Source organism: Choloepus didactylus, chromosome 1, assembly GCF_015220235.1.
Source record: "Choloepus didactylus isolate mChoDid1 chromosome 1, mChoDid1.pri, whole genome shotgun sequence".
Taxonomy (NCBI): Eukaryota; Metazoa; Chordata; class Mammalia; order Pilosa; family Megalonychidae; genus Choloepus; species Choloepus didactylus.
In genome coordinates this window covers 128,268,199-128,285,995 of record NC_051307.1, presented here as the reverse complement: position 1 = coordinate 128,285,995, position 17,797 = coordinate 128,268,199, and positions in this window count along the sequence as shown.

Sequence of the window (17,797 nt, the reverse complement as noted above, 5' to 3'; positions counted from 1 at the left end):
ATTTCTTATCTGTCTACATTACTTCATTTAGTACTCTTTAATGCCTTCTTTAGGTAAATCTATATTTCCTAAATCTACATCTCTAGTCTTGATGTCCTCCTGAATTCCAAATGTACACTGACTAATCGATATCTCCATTGAAAGTTCAATGGAAATCTCAAGATAAACAAGTCTAACACTAAGCTACTGGTTTGACCAGCCAAACCTGACCGTTATTTGCATTCTTTGTCTCTGCAAGCAGTAATTCCATTACTTCAGTTGCGAGGTCCAAAAACTTTCTCTCAAACTTAATATCCAAATCAAAAGCAACTTCAATATATACCCAGACTCAAAACATTCCTCATCATTCCCATTGCTACAGTTTTGGTCCAGGCCTCCGTTATCTCTCACATGAAGTAGAAATATTAGGTAACTAAATGCTTATGCTCATAATTTCACACATTCCATATTCAACACAAAAGACAGAGCAATCCTATTTGTCTTTTTTTTATTTTATTTTATTTGTCAAATAAAAGCCATAACATTTGCCTCCTAAGATCAAACATTTTAAAAATGGCTTCTCATCTCACTCAGAATATAGCTACAGTCCTTAAAATTGTCTGTAACGACCTCACTCTTTTTTAACCATGTAGAGCCCTCCTTACTGTTTGAACATTCCTAGCACATCCTCACCTTAAAACTTTGAAATTTATTTTTTCTAGATTGCTCTTTCTTTTCTGACATCCCCATAAGAAACTCGCACATTTGCATTAGATCTTACAATCTTTGTGGGTTTTTTACTCTCAGTCTTACCTCAAATCAAAAGACCCTCTCAACTGATACTTTTCTTTCTCCCTCCCAAGATTTGTCACCATCTAACACAGTAAATATTTTTCATGTAAGCTACAAGTGGGAAGAGATTTTTGTCATTTTAATTTCTTCATCATGGAGAAGAATGTTTGGCACATAGTAGTTTTTGAATGAATGAAGGGATGGATGAGTTAGTTTTCCTCTAAGGCTGACTCCATCATGGCTATGAGTTAGCTAAAACAGTTCCAGGCATACATAGACAAAAAAGCATCTAGAGACACTGTGTCCTTTGTATTGCATTTTTTGAATTGAGGAATCTTTTCCTAGAATTTTTCCAATAGACTCACAGCTTTCTGGCCAACATTCAATTGCATGACTGCTTATAAATTAATCATTGGATTGGTTGAAATGGTTGAGAATCTGCTATTAAACACCTCTCCTAATAATTACAAAGAATACATACAATAATAAATGTCAGAGAATGGATTCAAAGTACAGATACTTTGAATTTAAAAAAAAAAACTGAAAATATCTTGTAAAACTGACCAAATATTTAAATACATGTAAAGGTTAGCAGAATTCCCCCATAATTCAACAAATTGTCCAATATATATTTTAACGCAAAAATTTGTTTTGATCAAATATTGCATCTATTTACTATACAGGAATCTTTAGACATGTTATTAACCTTTCTAGGTTCCAATTTCTTTAGTTTTAAGAAGGGTCATGCCATAGCTGGCATCAGGTGGCTTTGGGAAGTTTGCTTCTGTAGGGTGAAGTATTATATCTCTGATATTGTTTAGAGTTTTTAGTGCATAGTGATAATAAAATGCAGACCATCCTTTAGTTGGTTTGATTATTGTTTTTTATACTCCCTACCAACAACACATACTTTAGTTGCCTGGATGAGGGGATTTCTGCCCTCACTGTCTCATCACTGTTATACCATTTCATACCTTATTGAGGTACTGTGAACATCATGAGTTAGCACATGTAAAGTGCTTTGTACAGTGGTGGGCACATAGTATGTGAGTCTTCAATAAATATTAGCTATTACTATGAAGATTATTATATGTATGGCAAAATTTCAATCAACTTGCTCTTGGCCAACTTACATGTGCTAGTGTGTGAGTGTGTATGTGTGTGTGTATGTGTGTGAGTGTGCGTACAACTAAATTTTACTCTTCTTGGGCCTGAATCATCTACTAGGATATTTTAGGAATCATTAAAATATTCTAGGCTACTATTATGAAGCAATTCTTTTCCAGTCACTTTTCTTCCTGGATAATTTCTCCTTGGAGCTAATTTCCCAAGTGACCTGGACTACACTTTACAATATTCTAAGAGTTACATGTATTTCTTCCTCCACTCTTTTTCCTCACTTAGAAGCTTAAGTGAGAATCATGATGGTGCCCAGAAAATAAAAATAGAATATTTGTATTTCATATAAATTACTACCTAGTTTCTATGTAGAGATTTAGAGTCAATCTTAGCTAGTGAAAAAGCATGTTCAAGATGACAGATGATATAATATAGTTAAGAGATTTGTCTCTGGATTCAGAAGGATGTGGTTTTATATCATGGCTTAAGAGTTTATTAAGATTTTATATGACACTGGAAAATTTCCATAAGGTTTCTGAGCTAGTGTCATCTAAAATACCAAAGAATGAAATCAATAATACATGAAAATGAGTTTACAAAGTAAATAACACATAGTGCATATTCAATGTATGCTAGATTTCATTATAATAATTTTCCAAATTTCATGGATTTATTCTCTCCAAATGTACCTCTCACACCAGATTTGGGTAACTCTCACCATTCTAGGAAATTTCAAGAATTTAAGGTTTAGAGGTCAGGGTTAACTCTGTGGAATAAGGACTAACATTTACATCTCATAGCATCTTTTGCCAAAAGATAAAAGCACTGATAGAAAAAAGAATTTATTAGAGACAATTATAAACAGACAAAATTATACACGTCAATTGTACAAATTTCTGCTTGCACAGTTTGATTCAAGGTCAGAATAATCAATGAATTAATCAATAACAAATGCTTTATACTTCAAAATATATTTTCTAATAAATGTCACTCCTCTGAAAATGGTTAAGAGAAGAAAACTGAAAATCACATTTACTCCTATTCTGAATTGTTTATCAGACATCAATTTGAATAATTTCAAAATGCCTCTAATTCTGTCCTGCATTTAATTTATAATGGTGGAAAATCTGTAAATTTGCACTCATCTCAATTTCCTTTCAGGAAAGAGAAATGCAAACCGGATTTTTTGGAGACACTGAAGAGTTGAGGATCCATAACACAACTTGGCTGCTTCCAGATATTTTTAATCCAATTTTTAGTGTATTAATTCTCCAATTTTCATATCAGTATTTCTCACAGAATGGGAAAAAAGTCTAAGAATTCAGTCATTTTGTCTTAGCAAGGATATAGTTAGTGTCTTCCTGATCTTTACCCCTACTCTTCCCTGTTTGTATTGATTCAAGAACATGAAATTAATCTCAATGGAAAGTGTCCACCTTTGTGAAAAGAGCATTAGTAGGAATTTGAGAAAAATTGATTTAGCTACAGATTGCTACTTAAGTGTGGAAAAGATAAATAAATAAACATGAATTAGAAGTAGTGGAGGACTATGAATTTCATCCTGAAGAAGATCTAGATGATTTCTTGATCTGAGAATCTCCAGGGTGCTTTCTTATTGATGAGATTGAAATGAAAGTGATCATTAGTGCAACATAAAAAATGGTGAATAAATTGAAGTTGTGAGCCCCACATATCACTCTGGATAATGACAGAAATTAGTTTATGACTTTGAGACTCAAACTTACCAAGAATATTATTTCATAATAAGTTTCAGCCACATATCTCTCTGTGTCATATTTAATTCCAAATGATATCAGGGTTACTACAATGAAATTCTAGATTCTAGATTATATTCAAATCTGAAAGCCTCCATGCTATACAACTAAACTATGAGGGATTACTTGTAAATGAAGTATTCACTGAGGGATAGAAGAAAGTTTTAGCACTTGGATTTTGAATATTTTGATTTTTATAGCAAGAAATAGAGGGGCAAGAGGAGTGCTAAATAAAAACTTGTAAATTTTTTCAAGTGATCTGTCAAAGTTGTGAAATGCTGAGTATACAAATTATATGAAAATTAATACAATCACTGCAAAACTGAAACCCATTTTAAGAACCATCTTATACTTATGGACAATCCTGGCTATCAGGACAATCCAGTCTAAGAGAGATTAAGATTCATTAAATTCAGCTTCTCTGCATATATGATGGATTTTTACAAATAGATGGCTGTGAGAAGAGGGAGAAAGAAATAGGAAGGTTTGATATAGAGCCGTAGAAGCATCAAAACCAAGAATATGAAGGAGAGACACTCTAAAATTTAAAGTAAAGAGTTTCAAATTCCCTTTAGAATTATGAGGATATGTTAACAACCAACATAAAAGAATACTCTACTAATTGACAAGGGTTATATTACATACCCCAACTAATATTATTTATAAGGAAATCAATTTATCATATTTCACTGCATTTTTCTATGGTTAAAAAGAAAGCGATAGTATTTACTTGTTTTCAGTGGTCAAAATGTCAGATTCCCTAGTTTTTATTTGATTATTATTTAGAAATAAAGCCCTGGAAAACCAAATATAACAGTTGAAAATAATTAGAATTCAATTTCCTTATGATGCTTCTTAATTGAATCAATTCAATACACAAATACATAATTGAGATAAATTATGTCTATTATATGGATTCAGAGAAAATGTACTAATGGTATTCTTTCAATATGCTGACTTTGTTGGCAAGCATTATATATGAGTTAATGACAATGATTTCTATTTCCTTTTTCTAATTATCATTCATTTTTTTTTTCCAGGTCTTAAAGGCAACCTTTTAATACAAGGAATGTGAAACAATGTTAACACGGTGAAGAAATGAATTATATAAACACACACTTCCTATGTGTTGGCTTCCATCCTTATGAAGGCCTAGGTTCAGATCAGGGTGAGATTACACTGACTTGCTTTCATGGGATAGGAGAAGAATTGTCACAGTCAGTTCCACTTGGGCATACTCCCTTGGGCATCAGCAAATTCAGGAACTAAATTCTTTGGGGAAGAACTCTCCCTTTGCTGAAATCAGGGGCCACGCCTGTGGTAAATCTCTGCCATGCCCAGCAGCAGGTCAGAGGGGGACTCGGGGTGATCCTTTACAGTTCCTTGTGGATCACACTCAATGACAGAGCCAGAGTATGTTGGCTCCCAGAACAGGGAATTCCCTAATGGCAATGGAAATGACAACCATCCGGGGGCGCGTCATCCTCAGGGCTGCAGAATCATCCTCATATGCCTACTCCTGACTGCACAGGCCACAACACCTCCACCGTGACCTGCACACTTGGGGAGCCCCTTACATGTTCAGACCACAGGGCAGCCATTGGGCTAGAGGTCTGTTGCTTAGGAACCAGATTCATTTGGGACACAGATGAGGTACAACATCGCTTGCACATGCGCATTCCGAGCCCCTGCTAGAATTCTTTTTTTTTTTTTAATCATCATTTTATTGAGATATATTCACATACCGTGCAGTCATACAAAACAAATCGTACTTTCGATTGTTTACAGTACCATTACATAGTTGTACATTCATCACCTAAATCAATCCCTGACATCTTCATTAGCACACACACAAAAATAACAAGAATAATAATTAGAGTGAAAAAGAGCAACTGAAGTAAAAAAGAACACTGGGTACCTTTGTCTGTTTGTTTCCTTCCCCTATTTTTCTACTCATCCATCCATAAACTAGACAAGGTGGAGTGTGGTCCTTATGGATTTCCCAATTCCATTGTCACCCCTCATAAGCTACATTTTTATACAACTGTCTTCGAGATTCATGGGTTCTGGGTTGTAGCTGGATAGTTTCAGGTATCCACCACCAGCTACCCCAATTCTTTAGAACCTAAAAAGGGTTGCCTAAAGTGTGCGTAAGACTGCCCTCCAGAGTGACCTCTCGACTCGTTTTGGAATCTCTCTGCCACTGAAGCTTATTTCATTTCCTTTCACATCCCCCTTTTGGTCAAGAAGATGTTCTCCGTCCCACGATGCCGGGTCTACATTCCTCCCCGGCAGTCATATTCTACGTTGCCAGGGAGATTCACTTCCCTGGGTGTCTGATCCCACGTAGGGGGGAGGGCAGTGATTTCACCTTTCAAGTTGTCTTAGCCAGAGAGAGAGGGCCACATCTGAGCAACAAAGAGGCATTCAGGAGGAGACTCTTAGGCACAAATATAGGGAGGACTAGCCTCTCCTTTGCAGCAACTGTCTTCCCAAGGGTAAAACTTATGGTAGAGGGCTCAACCCATCAAACCACCAGTCCCCTATGTCTGTGGTCATGTTAGCAACCATGGAGGTGGGTTAGACGAATACCCCTGCACTCTCCACAGGCTCCTCAAGAGGGCACTACATCTTTTTTTTTTTCCTTGTTTTTCTTTCTTTTTTTTTTTTTAACTTTCCCTTCTTTTTTAAATCAACTGTATGAAAAAAAAAGTTAAAAAGAAAACAAACATACAATAAAAGAACATTTCAAAGAGACCATAACAAGGGAGTAAGAAAAAGACAACTAACCTAAGATAACTGCTTAACTTCTAACATGTTCCTACTTTACCCCAAGAAAGTTACATAATATAGCAACATTTCTGTGAACTTGTTCCTACTATGTCCATCAGAATTTAACAGAACATAGTCATTTCTGGGCATCCCCAGAACGTTAAATAGCTTATCTGTTCTTCTTGGATTATTGTTCCCCCTTCCTTAATTGCTCTCTACTGCTAGTTCCCCTACATTCTACATTATAAACTATTTGTTTTACATTTTTCAAAGTTCACATTAGTGGTAGCATATAATATTTCTCTTTTTGTGCCTGGCTTATTTCACTCAGCATTATGTCTTCAAGGTTCATCCATGTTGTCATATGTTTCACGAGATCGTTCCTTCTTACTGCCGCGTAGTATTCCACATTTTATTTATCCACTCATCTGTTGAAGGACATTTGGGTTGTTTCCATCTCTTGGCAATTGTGAATAATGCTGCTATGAACATTGGCGTGCAGATATCTGTTCGTGTCACTGCTTTCCGACCTTCCGGGTATATACCGAGAAGTGCAATCGCTGGATCGATCAGAAAACTATACCTAGTTTTCTAAGGAACTGCCAGACTGACTTCCAGAGTGGCTGAACCATTATACAGTCCCACCAACAATGAATAAGAGTTCCAATTTCTCCACATCCCCTCCAGCATTTGTAGTTTCCTGCTTGTTTAATGGCAGCCATTCTAACCGGTGTTAGATGGTATCTCACTGTGGTTTTAATTTGCATCTCTCTAATAGCTAGTGAAGCTGAACATTTTTCATGTGTTTCTTGGCCATTTGTATTTCCTCTTAAGAGAACTGTCTTTTCATATCTTTTGCCCATTTTATAATTGGGCTGTCTGTACTATTGTCATTGAGTTGTAGGATTTCTTTGTATATGCAAGATATCAGTCTTTTGTCAGATACATGGTTTCCAAAATTTTTTCCCATTGAGTCGCTGCCTCTTTACCTTTTTGAGAAATTCCTTTGAGGTGCAGAAACTTCTAAGCTTGAGGAGTTCCCGTTTATCTATTTTCTCTTTGTGCTTGTGCTTTGGGTGTAAAGTCTAGGAAGTGGCTGCCTAATACAAGGTTGAAGATGTTTTCCTAACATTATCTTCTAGGAGTTTTATGGTACTTTCTTTTATATTGAGATCTTTGGTCCATTTTGAGTTAATTTTTGTGTAGGGGGTGAGGTAGGGGTCCTCTTTCATTCTTTTGGATATGGATATCCAACTCTCCCAGCCCCATTTGTTGAAAAGACCATTATGGCTCAGTTCAGTGACTTTGGGGGCCTTATCAAGATCAGTCGGCCATAGATCTGAGGTCTATCTCTGAATTCTCAATTCGATTCCATTGATCTATATGTCTATCTTTGTGCCAGTACCGTGCTGTTTTGGCAACTGTGGCTTTATAATAAGCTTCAAAGTCAGGGAGTGTAAGTCCTCCCCACTTCGTTTTCTTTTTTAGAGTGTCTTTAGCAATTTGAGGCATCTTCCCTTTCCAAATAAATTTGATAACTAGCTTTTCCAAGTCTGCAAAGTAGGTTGTTGGAATTTTGATTGGGATTGCATTGAATCTGTAGAAGAGTTTGGGTAGAATTGACATCTTAATGACATTTAGCCTTCCTATCCATGAACATGGAATATTTTTCCATCTTTTAAGGTCCCCTTCTATTTCTTTTAGTAGAGTTATGTAGTTTTCTTTGTATAGGTCTTTTACATCTTTGGTTAAGTTTATTCCTAGGTACTTGATTTTTTTAGTTGCTATTGAAAATGGTATCTTTTTCTTGAGTGTCCCTTCAGTTTGTTCATTTCTAGCATATAGAAACATTATTGACTTATGTGCATTAATCTTGTATCCCACTACTTTGCTAAATTTGTTTAATAGCTCTAGTAGCTGTATCGTCGATTTCTCAGGGTTTTCTAGATATAAGATCATATCATCTGCAAACAATGACAGTTTTACTTCTTCTTTTCCAATTTGCATGCCTTTTATTTCTTTGTCTTGCCGGATTGCCCTGGCTAGCACTTCCAGCACAATGTTGAATAACAGTGGTGACAGCGGGCATCCTTGTCTTGTTCCTGATCTTAGAGGGAAGGCTTTCAGTCTCTCACCATTGAGTACTATGCTGGCTGTGGGTTTTTCATATATGCTCTTTATTATGTTGAGGAAGTTTCCTTCAATTCCTACCTTTTGAAGTGTTTTTATCAAAAACGGATCTTGGATTTTGTCAAATGCTTTTTCAGCATCTATTGAGATGATCAATTGATTTTTCCCTTTTGACTTGTTAATGTGTTGTAATACATTGATTGATTTTCTTATGTTGAACCATCCTTGCATGCCCTGAATAAACCCCACTTGGTCATGGTGTATGATTTTTTAATGTGTCTTTGGATTCGATTTGCAAGTATTTTGTTGAGGATTTTTGCCATCTATATTCATTCGGGAGATTGGCCGGTAGTTTCCTTTTTTTGTAGCATCTTTGCCTGGTTTTGGTATTAGATTGATGTTAGCTTCATAAATGAGTTAGGTAGTGTTCCTTTTCTTCAATGTTTTGAAAGAGTTTGAGTAAGATTGGTGTCAGTTCTTTCTGGAAAGTTTGGTAGAATTCCCCTGTGAAGCCATCTGGCCCTGGGCATTTATTTGTGGGAAGATTTTTAATGACTGATTGGATCTCTTTGCTTGTGATGGGTTGGTTAAGGTCTTCTATTTCTTCTCTGGTCAGTCTAGGTTATTCATATGTTTCCAGGAAATTGTCCATTCTTCTACATTGTCCAGTTGTTGCCATACAGTTGTTCATAATATCCTCTTATAATTTTTTTAATTTCTTCAGGATCTGCAGTTATGTCACCTTTTTCATTCATTATTTTGTTATATGGGTCTTCTCTCTTTTTTGATTTTGTCAGTCTAGCTAGGGCTTGTCAATCTTGTTGATCTTCTCAAAGAACCAACTTTTGGTGATATTTATCCTCTCTATTGTTTTTTTGTTCTCTATGTCATTTATTTCTGCTTTTAATCCTTGTATTTCTTTTCTTGTACTTGGTTTAGGATTGGTTTTGCTTGTTCATTTTCTAGCTTCTTCAGTTGATCCATTAGTTCTTTGATTTTGGCTCTTTCTTCCTTTTTAATATATGCGTTTAGTGCTATAATTTCCCCCTTAGCACTGCTTTTGCTGCATCCCATAGGGTTTTGGTATGTTGTGTCTTCATTTTCATTCGTCTCCATATATTTAGCAATTTCTCTTGCTATTTCTTCTTTAACCCACTGATTGTTTAGGAGTGTGTTGTTTAACCTCCAGGTATTTGTGAATTTTCTAAGTCTCTGATGGTTATTGACTTCTAATTGTATTCCATTGGGGTCAGAGAATGTGTTTTGAATAATTTCAATCTTTTTAAATTTATTGAGGCTTGTTTTATGTCCCAGCATATGATCTATTCTGGAGAAAGTTCCATGAGCACTAGAAAAGTATGTGTATCCTGGTGATTTGGGATGTAATGTCCTGTATATGTCTGTTAAATCTAATTCATTTATCAGATTGTTTAGGTTTTCAATTTCCTTATTGGTCTTCTGTCTGGTTGATCTATCTAAAGGAGAGTGTGATGTGTTGAAGTCTCCCACAATTATTGTGGAAACATCAATTGCTTCCTTTAGTTTTGCCAGTGTTTCTCTCATGTATTTTGTGGCACCTTGATTGGGTGCATAGACATTTATGATTGTTATTTCTTCTTGCTGAATTGCCCCTTTTATTAGTATGTAGTGGCCTTCTTTGTCTCTCAAAACATCCCTGCATTTGAAGTCTATTTTATCTGAGATTAATATTGCCACACCTGCTTTCTTTTGGCTGTAGCTTGCATGAAATATTTTTTTCCATCTTTTCACTTTCAGTTTCTTTGTGTCCCTGTGTCTAAGATGAGTCTCTTGTATGCAACATATTGATGGTTCATTTTTTTTGATCCATTCTGCGAATCTATATCTTTTATTTGGGGAGTTTAATCCATTTACATTCAACGTTATAACCGTGAAGGCATTTCTTGAATCGGCCATCTTATCCTTTGGTTTATGTTTGCCATATTTTCCCTCTCTCTATTAATATCCTTTATTGTACCCATACCGAATCTCTTTAGTACTGAACCTTTCTCCAACTCTCTCTGTCCTGTCTTTGTTTCTCTGTCTGTAGGGCTCCCTTTAGTATCTCCAGTAGGGCAGGTCTCTTGTTAGCAAATTCTCTCAGCATTTGTTTGTCTGTGAAAAATTTAAGCTCTCCCTCAAATTGAAGGAGAGCTTGCTGGATAAAGTATTCTTGGCTGGAAATTTTTTCTCACTCAGAATTTTAAACATATCGTGCCACTGCCTTCTTGCCTCCATGGTGGCTGCTGAGTAGTCACTACTTAGTCTTATGCTGTTTTCCTTTGTATGTGGTGAATTGCTTTTCTCTTGCTGTTTTCAGAAACTTGCTCCTTCTCTCTGTGTTTGACAGTGTGATCAGTATATGTCTCGGAGTGGGTTTATTTGGATTTATTTCTATTTGGGAGTTCGCTGAGCAATTATGATTTGTGTATTATGTTGTTTAGAAGATTTGGGAAGTTTTCCCCAACAATTTCTTTGAATACTCTTCCTAGACCTTTACCCTTTTCTTCCCCCTTCTGGGACACCAATGAGTCTATATTTGGATTGTTTCATATTATCTATCATATGCCTGAGGTCCATTTTGATTTTTTCAATTTTTTTCCCCATTCTTTTATGCTTTCATTTTCCATTCTGTCATCTTCCAGGTCACTGATTCGTTGTTCAACTTCCTCTAGTCTTGTACTATGAGTGTCCAGAATCTTTTTAATTTGGTCAACAGTTTCTTTAATTTTCATAAGATCATCCATTTTTTTATTTAGTCTTGCAATGTCTTCTTTATGCTCTTCTAGAGTCTTCTTGATTTCCTTTATATCCCGTACTATGGTCTCATGGTTCATCTTTAGTTCTTTGAGTAGCTGCTCTAGGTGCTGTGTCTCTTCTGGTCTTTTGATTTGGGTGCTTGCGCTTGGGTTATCCATATCGTCTGGTTTGTTCATATGCTTTATAATTTTCTGTTGTTTTTGGCCTCGTGGCATTTGTGACCTGATAGGGTTTCTTTTAGGGTTTGTAGACCTATTGAAGTCCTTATTCTCTAATTTATCAGATCTACAGCTTCGTGGAGTACACTTTCTCTAACTAACCAGCAGGTGGCGTCCACGAGCCACCTGTTCTCCACAAGCCAGTTCTCCCCTGCTTAGCCTTTTTGGTGAGTGGGGGGGTGAGTCTTGTGGGGCCCAATTGGTGTACCAAGCTTGCGTGTGTAGTTGGTGTTGCCTGCCCTGTATGTGGGGCGTGTTTCTGGGCAGTTGGGGAGGGGGGGTGGCCCTAACAATCAAATCTCCCTGGTGATCCTAGAGTTTTAAAGCTGCTGCAATAGTCTAATCCTTCAGTTCAGTCCTGCCACAGTTTGTCTCTGCCACTGACCCACAAGTCCTTGGTATTGGCGTATGGCTCCTGAGACTTGCAAGTGGGCCCCTCTTCCAGGCTGTGTACCCGAGGTCCTCTGTTGAGGGATGACTGTGCTATGTCACAGGTGAGTGCCATCCCCCCAGGGCATTTCTGGGCTGCTGGGCTTTGTAGGGAGGCTCCCAGTCTGCTCAAATGATGGCCGAGTGGGGCTTGGTAATTCACACTGCTCCGCCTTCCCAACTCTGGGACAATCAGCTGAGGTTGCAGGGAAGGCTAATGTCCACGCCCAGTTTTGTGGTGTGTGCCTGTTATTTGAAGCACTTCCATCATGCTGGGTTGTCTGGGACAGCTCTGGGCTATGGGGCTGGCGATGGACAGGAGTGTTTCCTGTCCACCAGGATGGTGGCTGTGAGCAGACACCCCCCTTTTCTTGGGAAGTTGTGGTGTTTAGTGAATTTTCTCAGCCACTGGATTATTGCCTTTTGTCTCAGAGCTCTCTTAGTTCTGCTCTTGACTTGACATGCCCAAATTGAAAGTCTTTGAAGCTTTCTGTATTGGGCTTCTTAGAGTAATTGTTTTAGAAAAAGAAAAAAGGATTTAAAAAAAAAGAAAAAAGAAAAAAAAAAAAGGGCCCTCCTCAGAGATCTAATGGGTTATTGAAATGCTAATAGACAAAGCAACCAGGGCCATTAAGGAAAGGTCCACAGGGCAGAGAGATCAGCTTTTCTTCGGGATTTGCATATGCGCCTGAAGGCCTGAGCTCCACCCTTCCCCTTTCTGTGTTCACCAGAACTCCAAAAATCCTCTGCTTTTATTTTGGAGTTTTTCGTGTTGTTTTTTTTTTTTTCTATGCCTGTCTCCTCTCTGCTGGGCTGGCTGCTCTCAGATTCTCTGGTGTCTGGTCTCAGTCTATCTATGGTTGGAGTTTGGATCAGTAGAATGAGTTTCCGATAAGGGCTGCCACTGCAGTTCTCCCTTCTCCTTCCCGGAGCTGACAGCCTCTCCTCCCATGGGACTGAGCCTGGCAGGGAGGGGCGCGGGTCCCCTGGCTGCAAAAACTTACAGATTTCGCTGATCTCAGCAGTTCGACATTTTCATGAGTGTTGTATGAAGTATGCCCAAAGACAGATTGCTCTGTGGTGTCCAGTCCACACAGTTCCTGGCTTTCTACCTACTTTCCTGGAGGAGTAACTAAAACATACAGCTCACCAGTCTGCCATCTTGCCCTGCCTCCATCATTCATTTTTAAAATACAGTATTCACAATAGTATAATTCAAGTCACTTATGCTGCATATTTTCCTGGTGTTTATTTGAAAAAAAATGATAATTACAAACATATATGCATGTGTATATATCATATATATGTATATATACACACACATATGTACATACATCCTAATTAGTTTATGCTATTAAATTTAGATAATTGAGATAAAATCTTAAACCATATGTTTATTTATGTAACTTCTATGCTAATGTATTTCCTCAGTTATAATCATATATGTGTACACATTTACATTTATAGCTTAAACGGTGACTAAGGTTAAATTGACATGAATATTTGCTGCCTTCAGCTTGTGGGATTTTAACAAGAATTCCATCTGTGCCAGCAGTTCACTCCATTGCCAAATTGGGCATCATGTCAAATGTTTCTCTTCTCATTTCAAATTGCAAGCCAGTTTTCTCTCTTTTCTAAGACAGAATGTATGCTAAAATTCATCTCTGTCTAGTTGTATCAATGATAATTTTCTCTTTTCATGACACCTAATCTTGTTATGTGGGGATATGTCCCTAAGGAGATAAACAATAAGAGATGATGCCCCCAGGAGGTTAGATTTGGAAATATATAGTGCATATAGATGATTATAGAAGAGTGTTAGAGCTGGGAGATAGAGAACACTTTCAAATATACTAGGAAATTAAAGGAAAAGGATCAACTGTGTTATTTATGGGAATCATAGGACTGAATTAATTAATTAATTAATTATATGTTTATATATTAAAATAATTATATATTTAAAATTTTATGAGAAGTTTAAGAGTATGAGATACTATAAAATCAGTAACAAACAGATTGTTATTCATTACATTAAGTTGCCTGAAAAAAGTAGAAATTAGATATGGTCTAGTAGAAGGCATGAACATGTGAGTAATTCATTTTGATAATGGTGATGGTAGTATTCACTGAGCACTAAATACCTTCCAGAACTGGAGTAGATCTTTTACATGACTTCAAAAGTGCTTTATTAGCTCTCACATTTTGAAAACAGTAAATGGAAGCTTCTAACAGGGAGGGGAGAGAAATGACCATGGATTTTATGAGAACTTATTGGAGACTATTGTGATAAAGGAGACCTACAAGTGCTTGTCTGAAGAAGGATCAGCAGGATTTAATGATGGAATGCCTACAGGCTGTTACATATACAGGTAAGTCAAGCATAGAAAACTACATCTCTGGTGAGTTTAAACTGAATAAAATTCATGCTAGATAAAATTTATATAACCATGCCTGAACCCAGAGTCCTGCATTAGCTAGAATGGAAATTCACTGCAGATATTGACTAATCAATTGTCCATTTTTATTTGTTCCCTATACTGGGTACTCATACAAATGATGCAGTTAAGTATAATGCATTTCCTGGGGATTTGGATTCAAAAGAAGCAATAGTTTTACACTAAAACAGTTGTTGATACACAATGGAGTAGGAATCAAAACCCATGGCAGTTTTCGACAAATCTTGTGGTATCAAAAAAAATGTCATCATAAGCTTCCAAGATCCCAGAAGTTCTAGTTTGAGAGGCAGGATGTTGATTTACATGTTTGGGATTTGCTTTTTAGGGAAGAAGGGTTTTACATGTTTTCTTTACTATTCCCTATTGGCGTTACATTCAATATTCAAAAAATATTTATATAGTCTTCTGATTAGCATTGTTAGTGTTCACAATATTTAGTTATTATTTCCTTCTGGACTAGCAAGAGAATATATTTTGCAGCTCCTTTACAATTAATCAGGTTCACTTGACTATTTCTGGTCAATCAAATATGAGTGAAAACAACAAGTGCTACTTGCAGGAATGGCAGAGGCCATTAGTCTTAGTTGGTGTACTAACTGATAGTAGTATTGTATTTGTTAGGTAATAAAGCCATATAATACACCCATATCTTACTAGTGTAATATAAAAAGTATTTCTTGCTCATGCAGCAGGTCCTACAAAGGTAAATGTGTTACTCTGCTGTGCATATTGACATAAATACTATGTGTCATGCTTGGTTCTATATGCCTGGAATTTATTGGGGGCCAAAAAGAGACAAAGATCCCTACCCTGTTGGAGCTTGTTGTCTAGAAGATCACATCAGTTACATTAAATATATTGGAAGTAATTGGGGGTTGTTGAAGGGGAAGGAAATAATATAAGTAATACAATGATTATGGTGATTAGAATGACATCCCCCAAAAGGTGTCCATGTCCTAATCCTAAAAATTTGTTAATATGTTACCATATAAGGCATTGCAGGTGTAATTAAGTTAAGGTCTTGTGATGGGAAGATTGTTTGGGATTATCCAGGTGGGCCCAATGTAATGAAGGGTCCTTATAAGAGGGAAGCAGGAGTGTCAGAGTCAGAGAAGGAGATGCAGTGATGGAAGCACAGGATAGAGGGGCAGGGAAAGAGGCAAGGAACGTGTCAGCCTCTAAAATTTGGAAAATGCAGGGACAGAATCTTTCCTAGAACCTCCAAAAGATTACAGTCTTGCCCACCTATTTTAGACTTCTAAAATACACATTTGTGCTGTTTTAAGAATTACATTTTTGCTAATTTGTTACAGCAGCAATAGGAAACTAATAGAAGAAAAGTCCTACAAAACCAGGTAACCACACTTCTGTGACATACTCCAGCCTCCTCTTCAAGGAAGAGTACTGTCACTGATTGACCTTGCAGTATATGTGATAAAGGACTTGGATATGCTAAAAGAAGTAAGAGGAGCTCTTTCTACTCTTCAGCTACATTACCTATTCTCATATTCAGAAATGCTTTTTTTATAATAAGACAATGGAGTTCAGTCTAATTTCTCCTCTTACTACTTAGCACTACTCATTTTATGCCTAACAGTTTTTCTCTACTATCCAATCCCCAACCTTACCCCGTGAAAGTGAATTTGTACCAGATAGTGTTTCTCAAACTCTTCAATTGCATTGCAGCTTTCAGAAATAATGTTTTTAAAAGAGAAATTCAAAGGGTTTCACCTTACAAAATCAGACAAGAGAAAGACAAGAAGATTATACATTGTTCAAATTTGTTATAGTCTGAGCTCCTGGTCTTTTGTTATGGATTCTCAATGATATGGTATTTGAAAGCCAAGCTAGGCTTTTGTCTTTGGTTTGTGGGTTTTTCCATTCAAAATTGACCCTTTCTTAACAAATGAAATGGGTTCTAAGATGTTACAAAATGGAAAATAGGTCCTGCATACTTTATGGCAACTAGCCTTCTACTCTGAATGAATTTCAGATTACCAGTCCTATATTCAGGAAAATAATTTTCTTTCAATATTTCCCCTGCAGAATATCACTCCATTTTGACCATCAAGCTTATTCCAAATACACGTAATCCTTTTAATTCAATTCCATATGTATTTAACCAGTGGTTAGTGCTTACCTGTGTCACAAGAATTATCCTTAATAGGCCTAACATTCAAGGATTTTCTCTATTCCAACACATATCCTTGATGATGCTATTTGAAGTTTGGGGGCTACATATGTGCTAAGATTGACAGGAACCAGAGTTTGCTGTGGAAACATTCACAACTTGTTTTCAAGATGTGGGGTGTTTGCGTTTTGTTTTTAAATTGATTTATTTTCCAAGGGTACAAAATGTTTAGACCCCAAAGACTGAATATCTGAATAATAAAATGCAGAAACTTATAACTTGTACCATCTTAAGAAACATTTAGCTTATAAATATGTAAACGTGATTCAACATTCTCAGCATTCTTACAGTCTCACCAGATGTGCCTTCAAAGGACTGTTTGGGGCATTCTTTTATGCTTTTCCCCTCTTACTTTCTGCTGCCTGAAATATCAGGGAAAGGGCAAGTGATTACCTCAATGTTTTTCCTCTACATATAAAATATGCATGTGATCTGTTCTTACTGAAAGCTTGCATTTATTTGCCCACCTGGTTTAACATCTTTAGGGGGCCTTAGCGTTAGTGCCTTTTTAAGAACAACTGGAAAATAGATTTACATAGGAAATAGAAACTCAATTTTAGATAGTAAATATAAATTATAAAAAACTTTATAATGCAAGTTTTCTAGTTTCTTGGAAAACATTTGAAGAAAAATGAATTTTAGAATTTTGAATTAAAACTAACTTCCCCAAGGAAAAGTCTTTTCAATGTTAACATATCTTAGGGCTGTTTATCTCTTAATTCTTTAACTTTGAATTGCATGAGACTTTATATCCTCACTCTTGTTAATGTTTATTCTAGGCTTGGAAAATATATTTTGATTATTTCACAACTTGGTCTTTAGTTTCAAGGCATTAACAAAAAAATTTTAAATGCTCTAGTTTTGTCATAGTCATGGGTTAAATAGGTTAAAATATCAATGATAGAATAACATGGTCAAATATAACATCTTTAGTAAATAACAGATTCTCCATGTCATGTGCAAGGTATTATTTTTATGTGACAGATATTGAATATGTAGAGGCTTTACAGAAATCTTATTTATTGTGTAAGAAATGACTCACAATTATAATTAAAAATATTTTTATAGTAAGTAGTTTGCCTTGCAAATTAAAATTTTATATATTTGCTCAACTACTTAAAATAGGGGTTGGTGAACGTTTTCTGTAAAAGACAAGAT